At 48.1% G+C, this 17,846-nt stretch overlaps 1 protein-coding gene across 1 annotated transcript in view; it reads left to right on the plus strand.

The window, feature by feature from the left end:
- The window catches only part of LOC116842206 (ephrin-B2), a 517,056-nt gene that overhangs the window by 348,040 nt on the left and 151,170 nt on the right, over positions 1-17,846 (plus strand). The window lies entirely within an intron of this gene.

Below are 17,846 nucleotides of genomic sequence, written 5' to 3' on the forward strand. Positions count from 1 at the left end.
ATATATATATATATATATATATATATATATATATATATATATATATATATATATATATATATATATATATATATATATACGGATATTGTTGTAATTCGAAGATCGCACGACTTTCGACACGACGAGTCGTATTTGCGGGAATACTGTGTACAAGGTACACATATAGATTAGGGTTGCATTCCAAAACGTTCTTTTTGAGAAAAATTTTACTCAATACCTACAATTTACGTTACATAAACTATAGAGTCTCGAGTAAAATTTCCTCAAAAAGGATGTTTTGGAACGCAATCTAGGTGAATTTAATTATTTCACGTATAAGATTTTTCGGTTCCAATTCGATATAAAAATTCATCATTATAAGCAGTGTTGAAATGTATCTAGATACATGTATCTTTTTGCAGTATCTAGATACTTTTTATGTATCTATATCTGTATCTAGTTATATTTTTCATTTCAAAATCTGTATTTATATCTAGTTACATTTTATCTCGTATCTGTATCTAAATTTATTATTTTAGATACAGATACGAAATAATTTATAATTTTGGTGATTTTATATATAATTGTTACTTTTTCACAAGAGACAAAGTTGTTTTCTATGGTGTAAGAATATAAGATGATGCATTCCGGTGGATACGCAGTAGCTACCAATCAGAAAGTTGCCACAAATGCGAAAACCTAATGGCTCTCATCAGACGTAACATAAACATAATATATTTTGTGGTAACTTTCTGATTAGTTCTACTGCCACCTCCATGATGTGCAATGAAACTCCTTGGTCGCGTTAACGTATATGCGTGCATTTATCTACAGTTCACGTCATGTGAACTGTAGGGAATTCGCGCATAATGTGTGAAAACGGAACGCAACCCTTATATTCTTACACCATAATTGCTTTATTGAGTGCGTTCAGCGAATTCAACAGTTGCACAACAGTTGAGTAATTCGTCAATGTAATTTGTCAATATAATTGGTCTAGATGTAGGAATCTAACAGTAAGAACCAATAATCGCTGATTGCTCACTGAGCGTTTTTTCCGCTGAACGCGCCCATTGGGTGCATTCAGTACTATAACTACTCACTAAGCACTCAGTGAGCTCTTGTATCCCATCGGCATATTCTTTTAGATCTAAAAATATGTATCAATGAAATGTAAGAGCTCACTGAGCGCTCCGTAATCGAAATATCTGAAAAGTATTTGAAGAGATTTAAATACATTCTCAAAGTATCTGTATCTACATCTAGTTATTTATATGAAATTCGTATCTGTATCTTTATCTAGTTACATTTTTCTTACTGTATCTGTATCTATATCTAGCTACTTCAAAACATGTATCTGTTACAACACTGATTATAAGTATAATTTCTGAACAATTTAATATACATTTCCACTCTTTTTTACATAAATTCCATTAACATCCCATATTTCATAAATTGAAAGGAGAAGGCTGGAATCGTTGAAAAGAGGCAAAAACGAATTGCCTTTTTTGGCATAGGACGAGAACAAATGTGCGCGATATTATAAATTATAAAGGCTCGAATAATAAAATATCGAAAAAGATGTCAATACTGTCTATTATCTCGGGAAGATGCCGGTAATAATCACAATAGCGAATGGTCAAAATGGTAATGTGCGTTACAGAGTCGTTGCCCTTGTGGACAAGCGCACGCTTTGTGCAAGTTGTGCGACGGCTATTCCTTTACGGAGCACCAGGACGAAGCGCTCGGACGACGCACGGCCACAATAGACACGTCGTTGAGCCGCCTTCCGCGAGCGGGACAATGAAACGCCACAAAGGCCGAGATTAACAATATTCCGTAAAAGCCGGCCACGAGGGTGGAAGAAAAGTCACTTTACGTGTGCTTGCTCTCTGAAGCTCCTCGTTGGCCTGATCTTTCCCGGAGATCAGGGGAATGAGTGTGACGCACTGAGTAAATTAAAAGCGTTTCGTTCTCTCTCAGTCCGCTCATATCACGTGAATATTTTCATCGTGCTCATATCATAGGATAATCGCCGTGAGATGCAAAATATTAATATATATCCGTGTATATGTCTAACTTTTAACAACGCGATCATTTTCTCAGATTTTCCCTACAAAACACTGGACTGACGTTGAATTTGCAGAGATGAAAGACGCGATGTCACGATGATCCTCTTAGAATCTCTGTACAATTTTATTTCCGCGTTTCGCGCTACGCGAGCGGTTACAGATGCCGCGTGACGATCCGCGAAGTAAAATAGTCGAGGACGTTTTCCCCGACGGAATAAACCGACGACGAGGTCGTGGCGGCGAGAGAATCCGAGAGCTGAATGCAAATCATTCCGCGGCGTTACCGCGTTCTTTTTGACCGTCATATAAGAGAACGGGCGCATTGTTCTTCTCAAGGTGTTATTACCACCCATGGGCCGGCTTGGCCCAGGAGGAGGCGAATTAACAATAAATAATAATGATAATAAAATGTCGGGGAATGCTGCAGCCTCATTATTAACCTAAGTATTGATTGTGAGACCGGGGCTGGCGATCACAAACGATAAGGCTCCTCTCTCGCTTATTTCTTCCTGGAAGGGTCCTCGTATCCCGCGCGGGCTATTCCCCCGTGATATTCCCCCAGGGCCCGGCCAGCCAAGCCAGCCACCCAACGGTGGCTCCGACAGACCGAAATCTCGATTCCTCTATGTCAGACCGCGCAGTCGGGGTTAACGTGGCGACCTGCCGCCACCTTTCTTCGGCTTTATTAATACTCGGTAGGTGGCCACCGGGACAATAATCGTCCGTGATTACCGTCGAAAACCTTCGAAATAATGCGGCGTTATAGTGATATACAACGGGAGAGGAGAATCCCGCCTCGCGGGACGCGATATCCTAAGAAGAAGATGGGAACGTAATTTCTCCTTGCGACGCGGACACTGGAGGCGAGATACTTTTAAATGGCAAATCAAGTGCTTCAAGGGATGCAGCTTTAACTGCGATAAGTATGAGAGAAAAAAAGAAAGAGAGAAGAAAAGAGAGTGCTTGTTGTTCGTCATCTCTTCATTATTATTTAATATTATTATTTAATATTTGAAAATCAATAACACGGTACAAAGCTGCACGAACAGAGTACATTCGTGTAGTTTTCAAATCCTTGAGAAGAGCCAATTGAAGGAAGATTGTTTCCACGCATATAATAAGAGTGTATTTGTGATAAGATAAGAGGATCGAAATAATAGGCGATTCTAACGATCAATTTTCCGCGCTGTCGGATCGCGAGCGTTCTCCCCGTGTGCGATAAAGCGTGCAAATGTCTGGTCCAGTCCGATGTTTCGCCAGTTCCCTCCTCGCACGTCGTCGTACACCTTTCTTTCGCGGATCCCCCTTCGCTTTACTCCTTACCTTCCCCGAGGTAGCCAGAAATAAGAAAGTGCTTTGGACCGGACGAAACGACACGGGAGAACAAATTCGCACTCGTACCTGCATACAGCGAAGAGAGAAAAAGAGAGAAGCCGAGGGAGGGTAAAGGGACAGAAAGAGAGAACGAACGCAAAGAAGAAGGAGAAGAAGAAGCGCGAAGAAGAGAAGAGGACGGATAAAGAGAGGACGAGAGACGTCCGAATGAGAGGCCTCGAAAGAAACCAATTGGAGTCGAAGGGTTTAAAAAAGAAGGACGTGCCGTGGAAGAACGGGCTGATAGAAAAGAAGGAGCGGCGAGGAAGAGGTGATAAATGGGAATGAGGATTGCTTGGCAAAGTGCGAATGGCCCGCGAGCGGGAATATAGATGGTAGGATGGATGGATGGACCGGCGGGAGCGTATGGACGCATGCATCGGACGCCGCGTTGCATCGGTCGGGACGAAATCCGAATGTATTCAACGCGCCGCGAGATTCCTCGCTTTCTCTCTTTCTCTTTCTCTTCAGCAGCAGCAGTAGCAGCAGCGACGAACGAACTAATCCTCCCACCTGTGCGTTTTTACTACCGCACTTGCCTTTTCATGCCGTTTGCCTCCTCCTCGCATCCTCCCGCCACTCGAGGCTTTTGAGCCGCGGGGGGTTTATTTGTGCCGAGTGCTCGGCGTCTGCGAGCCTGGTTTTCCACGCGGCTGTTGGAAATCGCATTTAATTGACGACGGGGAGACGATTACACGTGCCGTTTGTCCGCCAAGTGACACGAATGACGTTTCGGGCAGCAGCGAATTTCGCTGAGAGACGATAGTTAATAGCTGCGGTAGCGTTAGTCTGGTCTCTCGTATTGATTCGAAAAATATTTATGAATCTCGACCCACGCAAATACTTCCGACACAAACGGTCGCAGCTCTGTTCCTTTGTTTATGCCGACAAAACCGTGAAAATAGCGCGAGAGCATGTCTCGCCGCGATATCTCTCCGCGAGATAGTCGCGAAAATACAATCATGTATCATTTTAAATACTTAAACAAGGCGACACGCCGCCCGGAGTGGGACTATTAAAAAAACGCGCTTGGAAATTTATGTTAATATCTTGGCGAGGTGATATGTGTTACATTTAAATATCTACGGCTTCGCGGCTCTGCCGCAACAAATACGGGACATTAATAAAACGCGGACGTCTTACTTGTCGCGTGAACGCGCAGGCACCGGCGAAATATCATGCCGCGGGCAATCTGCATACGTTTAAGGCGTCCACACCCGAGTTTTTCAGAGGCGGTGCGCGCGGCATGCCCCGAGTAAATCGACGGCCATTCAGTACCACGCGAGAGAGAGAGGGGCCCGATGGCCGACATAATCGATTCCTTTATTCGTGCGTGCGGGAAACAAATCGCCAACGCCATTCAGACACAAAGTAGCCCGTGGCCGCAAAAATGGCTTCTCCTTCTCGAGGCGCAACTGTCGGGGATATTAAAATTATGTAAAACGCGGAAGACCACCTCGCGTCTCGGCACGCAAACAAGGTCTGGCAAACAAGACGGAGGAGAGAAAGAGAGAGAAAGAGAGAGAAAGAGAAGGATGATGGGAGGGACCCGCGAAAGGACTTCTCGAAATTGCTTCGTTACCTTAACGAAGCGACTTTTCAACCTTGACATCATTAGCCGATTGTTCGTCTAAATCCAGCCGGGTACTCGCTCGGGTATTTATCTTCCTGGCGCAAGATGTATCGACCGACCGGGGCCGCATAGTAGGCCCCGCGTCTATCATCTGGTGCCGCGACAGAAAGAGAGAGAGAGAAAGGGAGAGAGAAAGAGAGAGAGAGAGAGAGAGAGAGAGAGAGAGAAAGAGAAAAGAGAAGAAGCGAGGCGGGGGAGGTGGAGAGAAAGAAGCCACCGAGAGAAGCGGGACGAGGAGAGCTCCTCGAATAGAACAGGCGAGATTCCTCCGGGTTCGTTCATCGATCCCAGATTCTGTGGATGCGCTCTCGCACCGGAGCGAGATACAACCGCGAGCGTTGATTGGTAAAACGAATAATCGAACGAGCCGGGCAATAAGAGACGTATTTATACCTCTCAGGGACAGGGAAGACGGACGAGAAGACGGACAGACTGACGGGACGGACGGTCAGAGCGGTCAGCGAGAAGACCACGCCACGGGTACTAATGAATCCGATTGTTCCCCGTGAATCGAATTGTTAATGAATTATGTCGTTATGCGCGATTCCGTTCCGAGCGATATATATACGCGAACGCACGTCGACGTTACGCATATCAGATTCTCTCTCCGTGATCGCTTCTCACCGAGCGCCTACCACTTTCCTACTGCGGAATCGATTCGCACGGAACAACGGGATCTCGCCGCCGCGATCGCGAATAATTTCCACTCCATGATTGCTGCCGCGCGCGCGCACACAATCGGAAGCGCTGATCCATGTGGTGATCTGATTGAGTTAAGCTGGCCACACACACTTTTCGTAACAGTAACCGTAAGACGTAACGTAAGAATTGCGATTGAATATTCATAAAAATGACGACCTTACGATTCGACGATTTTCAACATGATTGGTCAATTCTTACGTTACGTCTTACGGTTACTGTTACGAAAAGTGTGTGTGGCCAGCTTTACACAGAGCGCGAAAAAGTCATCTGGCGAAACGCGCTGCGTTCTAGCATCTCTAGCAGTTCCGACGAGGCAAAGAGATGACGAGTTGCGCGGCATTCAACAACTCTCTCTCTTTCTCTCTTTCTCTCGACCCGGCTCCTTCGTCCGTAGCTTCCTCGCCGCTCCCAGCGAGGAACCCATTACGAGCCGCCGCGAAAATGCGCGGCTAATTAATGACAGCCGTCGCGACGCGCATTAGCTCTCTCGCGAGCAGGAAGCAAAACTTTGAAACGCCGACCTCGCGAAGCTCGCGATTTAGCAACACGACTCGGGGGAGAAAGGTACAATGGAAGTTCGCGAGCCGCGCTCGCCGTCAGAGCCGCGGAAGACGGAATACCGCGTTTCCCCCCTAACGAAGCGCAGCCGGCGCGGTCAACGGGAGCCCACGGAGGCAGTCTGTAATTAAAGAAACGGTACATCGATAGAGACTCGAGATACGAGTGCGAGAGAAGCAAGAACGAGAGAAACCAGAGGGAGAGAGAGAGAGAGAGAGAGGAGCGAGTGTATATCCCGATCGGCAGCCAAATTTAAACCCCCGAGCCTCACGGTCTTCTCTACGGCGCGGTTCACGCGATTCGTGTCGACATCATCGATGCGTGGCCGAAGTACTTAAGACGGACAATACCGGTCGTTCAACGGCTCCGCAGAAAGGGCCAATCCGATCTAATCTCCGTGGGTCTTCTATTGGGCCATCGGCCCGCTCGGACGGACGGACAACGGCTCTCATGCTCCATACGGCCGATCGAGTTTCGAGATCTCTCTCTTTCTCTCTCTTTCTTTCTCCCTGAACGCAGAGATGAGCCATTGTCAGCGGAAAAAAAACGTTAACTCTTTTTATCGCGGATATTGGCGCGTACGTGGCTATTAACCCCGTCGATTCCGGGCGTCGATAAGTATCGCGGTTGAGAGGGCATCTTGAGCCTCTACTGACGTTCCACGACCTCGCCGAGAGACTCGGCTATAGAAAAAAAAGAAAGAGGATGAAAAAAATCGCGAGTTGTAGAAACGTGTCGGTGCGATTCTACACAATACGACTCACTGGCTTGATCGGAATAAACGCGCAAGCGAAGGAGAATGTATATGAACGTGTGCAAAATGATTGATCTCACTCGGATTGACGCGCAACGAGTTCTTATTTAAAGATCCTACGTCTATCTCGTGGAAGGTGTTACTTGGGGAAGCTGAGAAACCGTTTGTCTCAACAGGCGGCGGGTAATAGAGACTTTACACTCACGATGATCCTCCGCGTTTGAGTGGTTCCTATTTTCTTCCACGGAATCGATAAATCTTCGCATTACGGTGAAAGGAGAAGAGAAAGAGAGAGAGAGAGAGAGAGACGTCTTTGAGCTCCCGATCGCTTCCAGATCGGAGCACGAAACGAGCCATTGCCGCGGAGCGCATCGAGCTCCTCGGCTTTTCGGCGCACGTAAAGGAACTAATCCCGGCTTAAGACCTAATGCCGGCTTACCGCGGGCATAAAGTCGTCCCAGCTCGCGTCCATCTTGGCGAGCAGCAGTCCGCGTTCAAGTTCATCCTTGACTCTTAACCCTGTTGTTGTCACATCGCAACAGAGCCGTAAAAGGCGAGAGAAAGAGAGGAGTTGGAACGAGAAACGGTAGCGCGAACCGCTTTATGCCACTGCCATGAGGGGGTGTGCGTGTGCGTGTAAAGGGAGCGTCCGACAGGAATGCGGAATGAAGTTCAACTTTACGATCGAGTGTATATCACGGCGGCTCGGAAGCCGATTAGCGGGAATAACTTAATTCACGGATTCGAGACGCGCGAGCGAGCGGCCGATCAGCACGTCTGCCGATCGTTCCCCGCGGAATTCGCGCCGCGTTTAGCGACCAATTTATGGCGTTCGCGCGGCTAGTCGTTCGATTATATTTTATCGGTCGGGCGTGCGCACTTGAGTTACGATCGGCGAACTTGAATTACCGTTTACACGGCGGAGAGACGGGGGAGGGAGAGAGGGACGTCGGCTACCTTTTAATCGGAACGCATCGACGCGTCCCGAGCGCGTTTTAATTGCAGGACCGAAGAGGAGGATGGCTAACGTGGTTATACGATTTCCGATCGGCTGCCGATCTCCTCTGCGCACCGCTCGGCGCGGATTATTCTTTCACGGTCGGACTTAATCGCCGCGAGCGGGCCAACGAGGAAATCGCTCGGCAAATTGATGCTCTCAGGGTTGACGCGCCTGGTGCTTGTCCGTGAGAGAGAGAGAGAGAGAGAGAGAGAGGGAGAGAGAGAGAGAGAGAGCAGCGGCGTGATAACAATTATCCGTTCGAAAACGGGCGTTGCTGGTCGCGCTCGCGCCGATAACGGCAGTTAATGATTCAAATCTGCCAGAGATCGCGCCGCTCACCGCGGGGCGGAGTGCAGGAGCAGGGATCCTAAATCCCTGAAATTTGCATGAGCATCTATCCTCCCCGTCGACGTCACGATTACCAACGTTTCGCTATCGTCCGGGATACCTGGCAGTACCCTTAACGCGTACATTCTCCGCGCGCTATCGCCTCGCGATAGCCTCGCGCCGTTTTCTCGTCGCGCGTTCCGCCCCGTCGTTCAATAAAGTAGCACTTTTCTGACGGTAACGCGAGAATCATGCTAACAACGCGCGGGACGCCGAGTTTCGCGGCTTTGGCCGGAGGTGTATTCGCGATGCGGCGTAAAGAGAAGATCGAGGGAACGCGAAGGGGAGAGTGCGGTTCATCGGCGCTAGGATCAGCCGTGGCCGCGGAGCCGTGGCCCGTCGAGGGACTCGCAAGCTCACGTTTTGCAATATTTATAAGCCGCATTTCAATGATATTATTCCGAGCCGTTCGTAGCGCCCGCGACGGAGTTCTCGGCGGTGGTGAGCGCGGGGCCACAGAGAGTTCCCGACGATATTCCCACTGTCCATCCGTCCCCCGAATGACGAGTTTCCCCCGTTCCGCGGTCTGAGAAAAACCATTTTTGGATTTTTGCTGCACAGCCGAAAATACTGTTTGCTCGTCCGCTTGAGGTTACTCGATAGTTTTGCGCGAGTGAGCGAGCGCACGCGAAAATTGGCGAACACTGCCGCGAGTAATTTATACTCTCGGAACGCAAACTGTACACGCACGGCGAGAATGGTAACGTTTAATGTGCAATATGTAACCGCGTTACGTGATCGCTGCGGAACATGCCCCGAGGATACCGCCGAGATATTTTCGTACATTCACCCTGCGTTGCATCCAGCAACCAGACACGGGGGGTGGGGGTGGAATAGGGGAGATACGCCTGGATATCAGAGCCTTGCTACATTGCTAGGTACACGGCTCGATATTAATGCAACGCGTTCCGAACGTACTGTGTACCGGACCGAATCGATATCTTACGTGCGATGCTCGAACATCCAAGTTGGAGCATTGACATTCCGCGGCGATACGTGAAATAAAGTCAGGCCCGAAAGGACGAGAGCGCAATGCGCACGAATCGCGAATTTACAACGGACAAACCGCGGTAGATGTTCTAAGATAGAGATACCGTATATTACCTGAGAAAGAGAGACTCGAGAGAGAATTCGAGAAAGAGAGAGACCAAACAAATATGTCTCCGTCCGTTTTAACTTCTTTTCGGCACACATCGCTCCTGAGCGAGTGTAATTTCGCGGATAAGCCAAACTTCCGCTCCTACCTCGTTACAAGCATTTATAAACGTATTCGCTCACTCGCTCGCTCGCTTTCTCGCAATTATCCGCTATATGTAAGTGCAAATATATACCGAGAAGATTTCGCCGCATAGTCGCACACAATGCTCAATATTTGCAAACGCTCGGCGATGCATCGCGAGCGGCCTATACAGCAGCAGCACCTCGTAATCGATCCCGCGCGCATACCGGCTTTAATATGAAATAAAGCCGGCGCGCAAACGAGAGAAGATCGAAGCGCCGCGGCTGGATTTACGATGGAGCGAGATGCGTTTCACACGTGGTGCACGAGCTCGGCCGCATGCCTCATACTCACCTTCTCCTTGCGAACAAGTGCGAGAGAGCGAAGGGGTGGCGCGCGAGCGAGTAATGCGTCCCGCCTCGAACGTGGGAGATGTTCAGGTAGTCCGACCCGCGAATACGTTAGGCAGATTACGTATTATGATGCCCTATTGTATACAAATACGAATACCCTACCGTGCGCTATACGCTGCGCGCTGTATGGGCATAGACAACGAAGATAGCTTTGTCCCATGGAAACGCGCGCCACCGGCCTTCTGTTTCGCCCGAGAGCGAAAAATCGCAGAACCTACACTGAGAGAGAAAGTTTTGCTAATTCAACAAAGTATCCGCAACAAACGTTTCAGTTATGTGGAACGTAGTGGGAACAAATGATCTGTTACTTTCAATTTGCTGCTCTATAAGCAACACTTGTGTAATGGAGATATAACAACAAATGTGATTTGTATCTCAGACAACGCACGTTTATTAAAGTGACAAATGATGAAAGATGATCGGCAATTGTTTGATCTATTTCCCCAGAGATCATCAAACAGCAAACGTACTCTTGTTCTGATAACCGAGGGATTTTTCTCAATATAACGAATTATGAAAGGCTTCTTTCTTCTCTCTTTCATATTATATACTCTACTAAAGCGAATCAGTAGAAATGCTTCTGATAAAATCAGCAAAAGGAGCACTTGATCGATTATCAGAGAATATTCACTGATTTTCAGTGGAAACACTCCCACTTTACTGCTTTATTCTATTTCTCACTGATTTTAACCAGAGTAAGATTTCATTGCAATATTTGCAAATTCGTTATGCGCTGTATCAAGTCTAACTTTGTACGTTTCTGATAATAGCATTACCGACTTTTATGCGATTTGGGTGTAATGGAACTATGTCTGTATTTGTAAACTGCATCAATGATGGAAACTAGTCGCTACTACCAAGTGATTCTTTCAGCGAGATTTTTTTGGTCGTAATGCTACATTTTTAACTGAATCAACCAGTTATAAGTATAGCATATTTCAGTGAAGAATACATTGATTGCACTTTGGAGAGTACGTTGCGATACAATTTGCTTTCCCGCCGACCGGACGCAATACAAAAATCGATATGTTATTTCGCGGCGTTATCGCGCAACATGCGAACCATGTCGAAACGAATCAAGGGAAACGAGATACTCGATGAGTCGATGAACGGTGATAACATTATTGTGTTATCGTATATAAGTAGAGCCGCGTTAGAGTCGTGGTGGAGTTGCATGATTTATCAAACGTCACCCACGCAACGTAGATCGCGTCCTGTTAACGCATCATCAAGCGTGTAAGCGATTTATTAACACTTGCTTATGTAACCATGAAATATCGTTTTCAACTCACAGTGCGAAAGATGGGTTTTCGTTGAGAATGTCGTTTCTCATCGATTTTCCGTTGTGGATACGTGCATTTAATATTACGTAGCAACACACTCGCGCTCATAACAGCTACTGCTCATTATAAAATCTCATCTTTCAACTCCTCCGTTTCTTCTTCATCGTCGGCCGTTCCTCTTCCCTCTCGCGCGATTCGATCGAAATTCGAGGGAGTCGTTAAATCACCCGTGGCCGAAGTTGTCGAACAGCGCATTTTTCTCTTACCCTTTCGCGTTTCTTATTCCAGACGCCGCGAGATAGGAGAAGAAGCACGATATTGTAAAAAAAGCCGCGAAAGACGGCGAGTCTTGTTAATTGACATGTACGAGCAAAATTAATTTGGTACTCACTCGATGAATTGGGAAGAAAGAAAAAAAGAGAGAGAGAGAGAGAGAGAAAATATTATATGCCAGAAATTCACAAATACGATATGGCATTCAATCGAACTTTTTATCGAGAAGCAATTTATCACAAATTGATCACAGAATGAGATCACTAAATGAGAACACCCCGACAATTTCACTGGCGTGAGAATCGACGTTTAATTGCGAAACGAAAGAAGACAGCAACGATAATAGACTGACATTGTACGTGCCGCGACATTAACGACGAGAAAAAAACCTCTCACTTTCATTTCCCATGGGAGTCGTAAGATTGATTGGCCGATGGTGTATATATATTCGATTCGCCATTCTACGTCTTAACCTAATGACGTGGAAGCTATCGCTCTTACCCGAGAACTTGACATGAACATAATGTTCTTTTCATTCAAGCGGAAATTCATAGTGCGATGTAAGTAATTGTTTCGGACTTTGGACTGCACAGCAGATCTTTATACGGGATCATATAACCAGCACATATCCGCGAATTTCCTCGAGCATGTCCCATTAATATCGTTTCATATATTATAATGTCGTTAAAAAGAAAAAGAAACAAGGAACTTCATCATGGAAAAAATGCAAAAGGAAGAGACCCCTACGATGTCGAGCATCCGGGCGAAACCACGTCGGCAATCTCGCCGTAAACATTCTAATGAAGATACTTGTACTGGTTCGACGAATATGCGCGCGCGTGCGCACACACACACACACACACACACGGTCGCAATAAGTGGGTTAATCGGTTTTTGCATAACGCCGTCGCGGCGTTACACTCTCGGCCCGCTATCAGCGGGATCGATCTCTGATTACGCGAGACGCCCTTATGCAAAGGCGTATATATGTCGCGCGTCGGACACCCGTGCCAGAGTCACCGAGACCTCACACCCCACGGTTCGTCCCTCTCTTCCTCGCACTCTTCCTGTCTCCCGGTGACTCCAGCAGCATCCCCCCGGCCGTCCACGTCGTCGTGTACCAACTACGGCTCCGCTACTAATAACAGCCGCTTTGCAAGTGTGAAATAATTACTTCGAATGGCATCCAAACCAGTTTCACCGCGGAGGATTAGCATAAGTGATCGAAATGATCAATGAGCCAGTGGCCTCCGCGCGACGTGACTCCCCCTTCCCCCTCTCTCTGTTCTCCTCTCTCCCTCATCTCCCTACCGAGCCTTCTGTCGAGCGTGCGGTCGCTTTGCTCATGCACACCGAGCGCTACGCTATTACTCTCGCTTCCTAGCTGCAGGTAGAAGAAATACCACCTCTCTCTTTCTCTCTACCTCTCCCTTAAGAGGTGGGTGACTTACCGTAGCCCTTTCGCGCATAATGTACGTACAACCGCGCACGTACTCGCGGATCGCTAATACAACCGGCAGGATTTATGATCGCGGAGTACGTCGTGCCCGGTCGCGCCACGTCGTCGTCATCCACTCGCCGGGACTCCCCGAGAGGATACTTTCTCCACCGCCTGAGATGTTTATAATTATTCTTCCCCTCTCCCGCCGAGTTCGCGAGAAGGTTTTCCGCGCGGCAAAGGCATCGCGTAGATTATCCGGATTGCATCTCTCGCGACCGTGAATAATGTGAGAAAGTTTATCCGTCTCAATGATCCCGTTTTTCGCAAAAGAAAATCTCTGCCCCCACCCGCGGTTTGATGAAAGAGAGAGAGAGAGAGAGAGAGAGAGATTCACAGCGGTTAGTGCATGCATATCGAATACCGAGTGCACTTCGTATCACAGATATCTTTAATCCGTAATAATCAGATTTCTGATAACGAAATTCGCACTCTTATGAAGAATTCGCTCGAAACACCGAACGAAACTAATAAGCGAATTATCTCTTGTTAACGTGTATTTTGATCGGGTGTTTTCTGCCGTCTTACTGACGCTCGAAATCGAATTTCAGACGCCGAGATTTACAGTCTTGTTAGTACGGATTTTGAAAACTCATGTTTTACTGTCGCCGCACGCGCGCGTTTTCAGGTCGTGTAACTTATGTTCCTCTTGCTCGGCCGCGATCCACTGCGCGTAACGTTTGTACTTGATGCAGTTACTTACAATCGGTGCTGCAACCGGTAGGATTTACGATCGCAAAGTTCGCCATAGTCGATCGCACTACGTTACCGGTAGTCATTTACTGCACTCCTCTCAAAGGGAAACTTTCTCCCCCGGTGTAGCGCGACGACGAACGGGGCGTCTTATATTTGTCGACGGTAAATTCGAACTTAAACGCAACGCAAACTTTAGCAGGTGTTCATCGAGGCGACTTCATTTCTCATAGGCCAAAAGCAACGCCTTCGTTTCGACGGCCAACGGGTTGGCTTCGAACGATTAATTTACGCCGCGGGCTGGGACTTTAAACCTCTAATTTCGCGAGTACATTAAACCTCATCTTAGCCGCGCGACTGCATGAAAGTAATGGTCTCCCGGCCGTTACTTTATTATTTCGTTCAATGAGCACGAGAGCCGGCCACGTCAGAAAACCCGCAAATCTCTCGGAATAAACGAATCTCCCCCACTTTCTCTCTCTCTTCCCTTCTGAAGAAATTAAACATCCGACTTAATTCGCGTGGAAAGAAGGCGACGTGCCGTCAACCTTCTTCTCTATCGATGCTCGTATTACGAGGCAATTTTTCTTCACGCTCGTCTAGACTCGCATCGAACCAGCCGCAAAGGCCGAATTTTGACGAGACCGTGATATATATTCAGCCCGACGTGGCGCGTCGTTATAGAGAAACGCACAATCTGACCTGGAGATATTTATTACAAGTAAATGCTGATGAATGACGCCGCGCATTAGGCGTCCGCGCGCTCGCGTCTCTCGCGGTCGTGCGCGATCGACGGGCCCCGAAATTAGGACAATGAGAGAGGAACGTCGTGGGCCCCGGGGCCATATCCTCGATGACGATTAGCGTACACGCGGACGCATGTCACGAAGCCGGTACACACGGATTCTCTCTCGCCGACAGGAAAGCGGGAGGACAAGGCAACCTTTCTTTCGGCCCGTTGCGATACCGTTGCTCACGAGAACACGCTGTCGTCAATGCCACTCTGTTCGCCGGCTTCTCCTTACATCGGTCACCGCGTCTGTATGTACGCAAATGTACAACGAGCGCGGTACAGGCGGAGAGAGGAGGTCTACCCGACGCGCTTGATTTTTAGCCCGCATCCTTAACGGAACGTTCCGCGTTCCGCGATAAATCTCTCCAGGGCTCCGAGAGCTCCGCGAGAGCTCAACTCGTCTCTCTTTCTCCCTTTCTCTCTCTCTTTCTCTTTCTCGAAAATCATCCTCGTGCCACCGTAATAAATCGAGGCGGATTGGGAGAAAGGGAGAGAGAGAAACACAGAAAGAGAGGAGCCGGGCTCTCCGGTCTTGCGTTTCATCCGTTTCTCCGTTTACACCGTGGAAAACGGGCGTACGTCGCCGCCATTCTTCTTCGTCGCGAATGTTTTGCGGCTGCTTCGCATTCGCGGTGATTTTTGATCCGCGAAGATTCGATCGAAACGACTCAACCTCTTTCTCCCGAGCTCGGAGAACTTGGAGCCGCCACGAAATCCACACTGAGAGAAAAAGAAATGCTTGATCCAACTGAAATTATAGTCATTTTTTACCTCAATTACGCATTTTCTGGTTGTTTTAACACGAAAATGGTAGTAGTGGTACATACACATGAGATTGTTATTGCTCACATTACGGTAAAATTTCATTTAAAAAGTTGTTTTCTCGATCCTCCACAATTTATAGAAATTATTTCTCTGTAGACTATAGTTGTGACTATAGTTACAAATATCAAACATTTTTCTCTCAGTGCGAGCGACAGTCGGAACTCACAGTACTGTGTTTTCGTCGATATTAGGCGAGTATTTGGAGAAAATCCTTCTGTTATAAAATAAAATTCATATTGGGATATAGAGAGGTGGGGAGATCACGGTTGGCTAAATAACACAAAGTGAGCGAAATCCGCGCGCTGCCAAAAAGATTTCCATTAAAATTCCGCAGCCGTAATAACAGCAATATCGCGTCGCGCTGATAAATTCGTGCATTTCCGATCGTTCGCGGCGTGATCGCGAGCCGCTCGCGAGCGCGCTTCGCGCATTTTCAGCGCATCTACCGAACGTATGACAGTAATACCCATTTCATGAAATATAATTCAGCGTAACGAGCCGGTATTCAGGCGAGATAACGCGCCGATCTGAATAATAACGCGCTCGTATAGATCGCGCAACATGTCGTTGGATTAAATCGAAAATTGGCCCCGAATCGCGGCGGATCGCGCCGAAATCCTGTTGCCTCGATAGCCCGAGTCCTTTTTCGCGACGCGGATTTAAATTAGCCGGTGGCGGACGTTCAATGGAGCGAGCATTATCTCCGACACCGCGGTGCCCCGTAATCCGTCGCTAATCGTCCCTCGAACGGATAGAACGACGCATAAACGCGCACAATGGCCGGATCATTAATTCGCATTTAATGATTGGCATTGACGAGCGCTTATTCCGCGGCCCGGGCCGGATTGGCGCTGGTGTAATTCCGCTCGTAGTATCGACGGTGCTCAAGAGTGACGCGTGTAACGAGTCAAAAACAGAGGCCGATACAAATTCATAAGCGGCAACGCGACGCATATATATTCCCGGCGCTATTATTACGGCCGACACGGATAGAATACCGCGACGTGTGCGAACAATGGCGAATCAGTAATAACCCTACGCGTATCCTTTCGGCCGCCGATCAACGCCAATGTCTCGTCGTTCCCCGAAATCAAATGAAATCTTTCGCAGACGATTTCGCGGGTGTCTCGATTCGCAAAAATGCCATTCTGCAGCTTATTTCGCGAATCATCCAAATTTATGCGGTTGCGAAAACGCGCGAGCGTTTCGATCCGTGCCAGAAATCCGCTTCCGCGAAAGATCCGGCCCGGTAGATGCGAAAAATGCCGACGGTGGGCCGCGATCGTTATTTAACGGAGCCAAGGAGTTAAGGGCATTCGTGCACGGGCGCAGTATACCCGCGGGAGTTACGGTCTACCTGACGCGAGATCTCGAAATTCCTCCGGCCGAGGACACGGAAGCGACCTCGGTAACTGGCCCGGTCGTCGCGCATACTATTAGCCGTCGTGCCGTCGTGAATGCCGGCGCCAAAAAAGTCGCGTTAAGCTGTGTGAGAAAGTGTCAGCCACGTTGATGGAACGAGCCGTCGAGAATGATTCCGGGCAGCGCCTCCTCGAGAGCCCGATGCTCGCGTTCTCACGACCTGAAGGACTGCCCGGCGATAGCTCTACGAACAGCATTTGTGACGAGTATCTCTGCATCGCAATCGAGATCGCGAGACGCCTCGCACGACTCGTGATACTTTACGGCATTTCCCGCGGGAGTTTCACTGAATGAGAGGTCATATTGTTCGGGAGGAGGTGCGTTCCCTTTCTTTACGGTGTTATAATTCGGACTCTCCGAAGTCTAGAATCGACCGAAATTTTCCAAACGAGTTTCAGAATTATCAGAGTTCACGGAAGGGAATCGTTTTCTGCCGTTTATTTCCACGCCATTCCTATGACGCTCTCCGTAGGTCGTTCCGTATTCGTAATTGCGCGCTTTATTAGAAGAAAGTACCAACGACCACACCGAATGGTCCTTTTGCTCTCGCTGCATTTTCGGCGCTTCGCATTTAAACCCGGTTTAACCCGGGGCGAATCGTCGACCTATTAACGTCCTCTCGTGTCTTTTACCGGGGACCTTACTCGCATACTCGCGCGAGCAATTAATACGCCGTAGGCGTATGCGCGGGACGTAATCGCGAACGTGGTCAACGAAGGGGGTACGTTTTTAATGTGTGCGAACGCCGACGGGCCGAATAATTCAGACGACAGGTATACGATCGAAGTTTGTTAGATTCGGGCGTTATGGCCACTTTAAATACTAAATTAGCTAAATCTTCGAGGAATCCCGGCTCTCGAGGAGAGCAAAGGACAGAGAAAGAGAGAAACATACAGAGACACAGAGGTACAGACACAGAGAGAAAGAGAGAGAGAGAGAGAGAGAGAGAGAGAGAGAGAGAGAGAGAG

This window comes from Odontomachus brunneus, unplaced genomic scaffold (genome assembly GCF_010583005.1).
Source record: "Odontomachus brunneus isolate Ranch 3 - 2012 unplaced genomic scaffold, Obru_v1 Obru_scaffold_022, whole genome shotgun sequence".
In the NCBI taxonomy this organism is placed as follows: Eukaryota; Metazoa; Arthropoda; class Insecta; order Hymenoptera; family Formicidae; genus Odontomachus; species Odontomachus brunneus.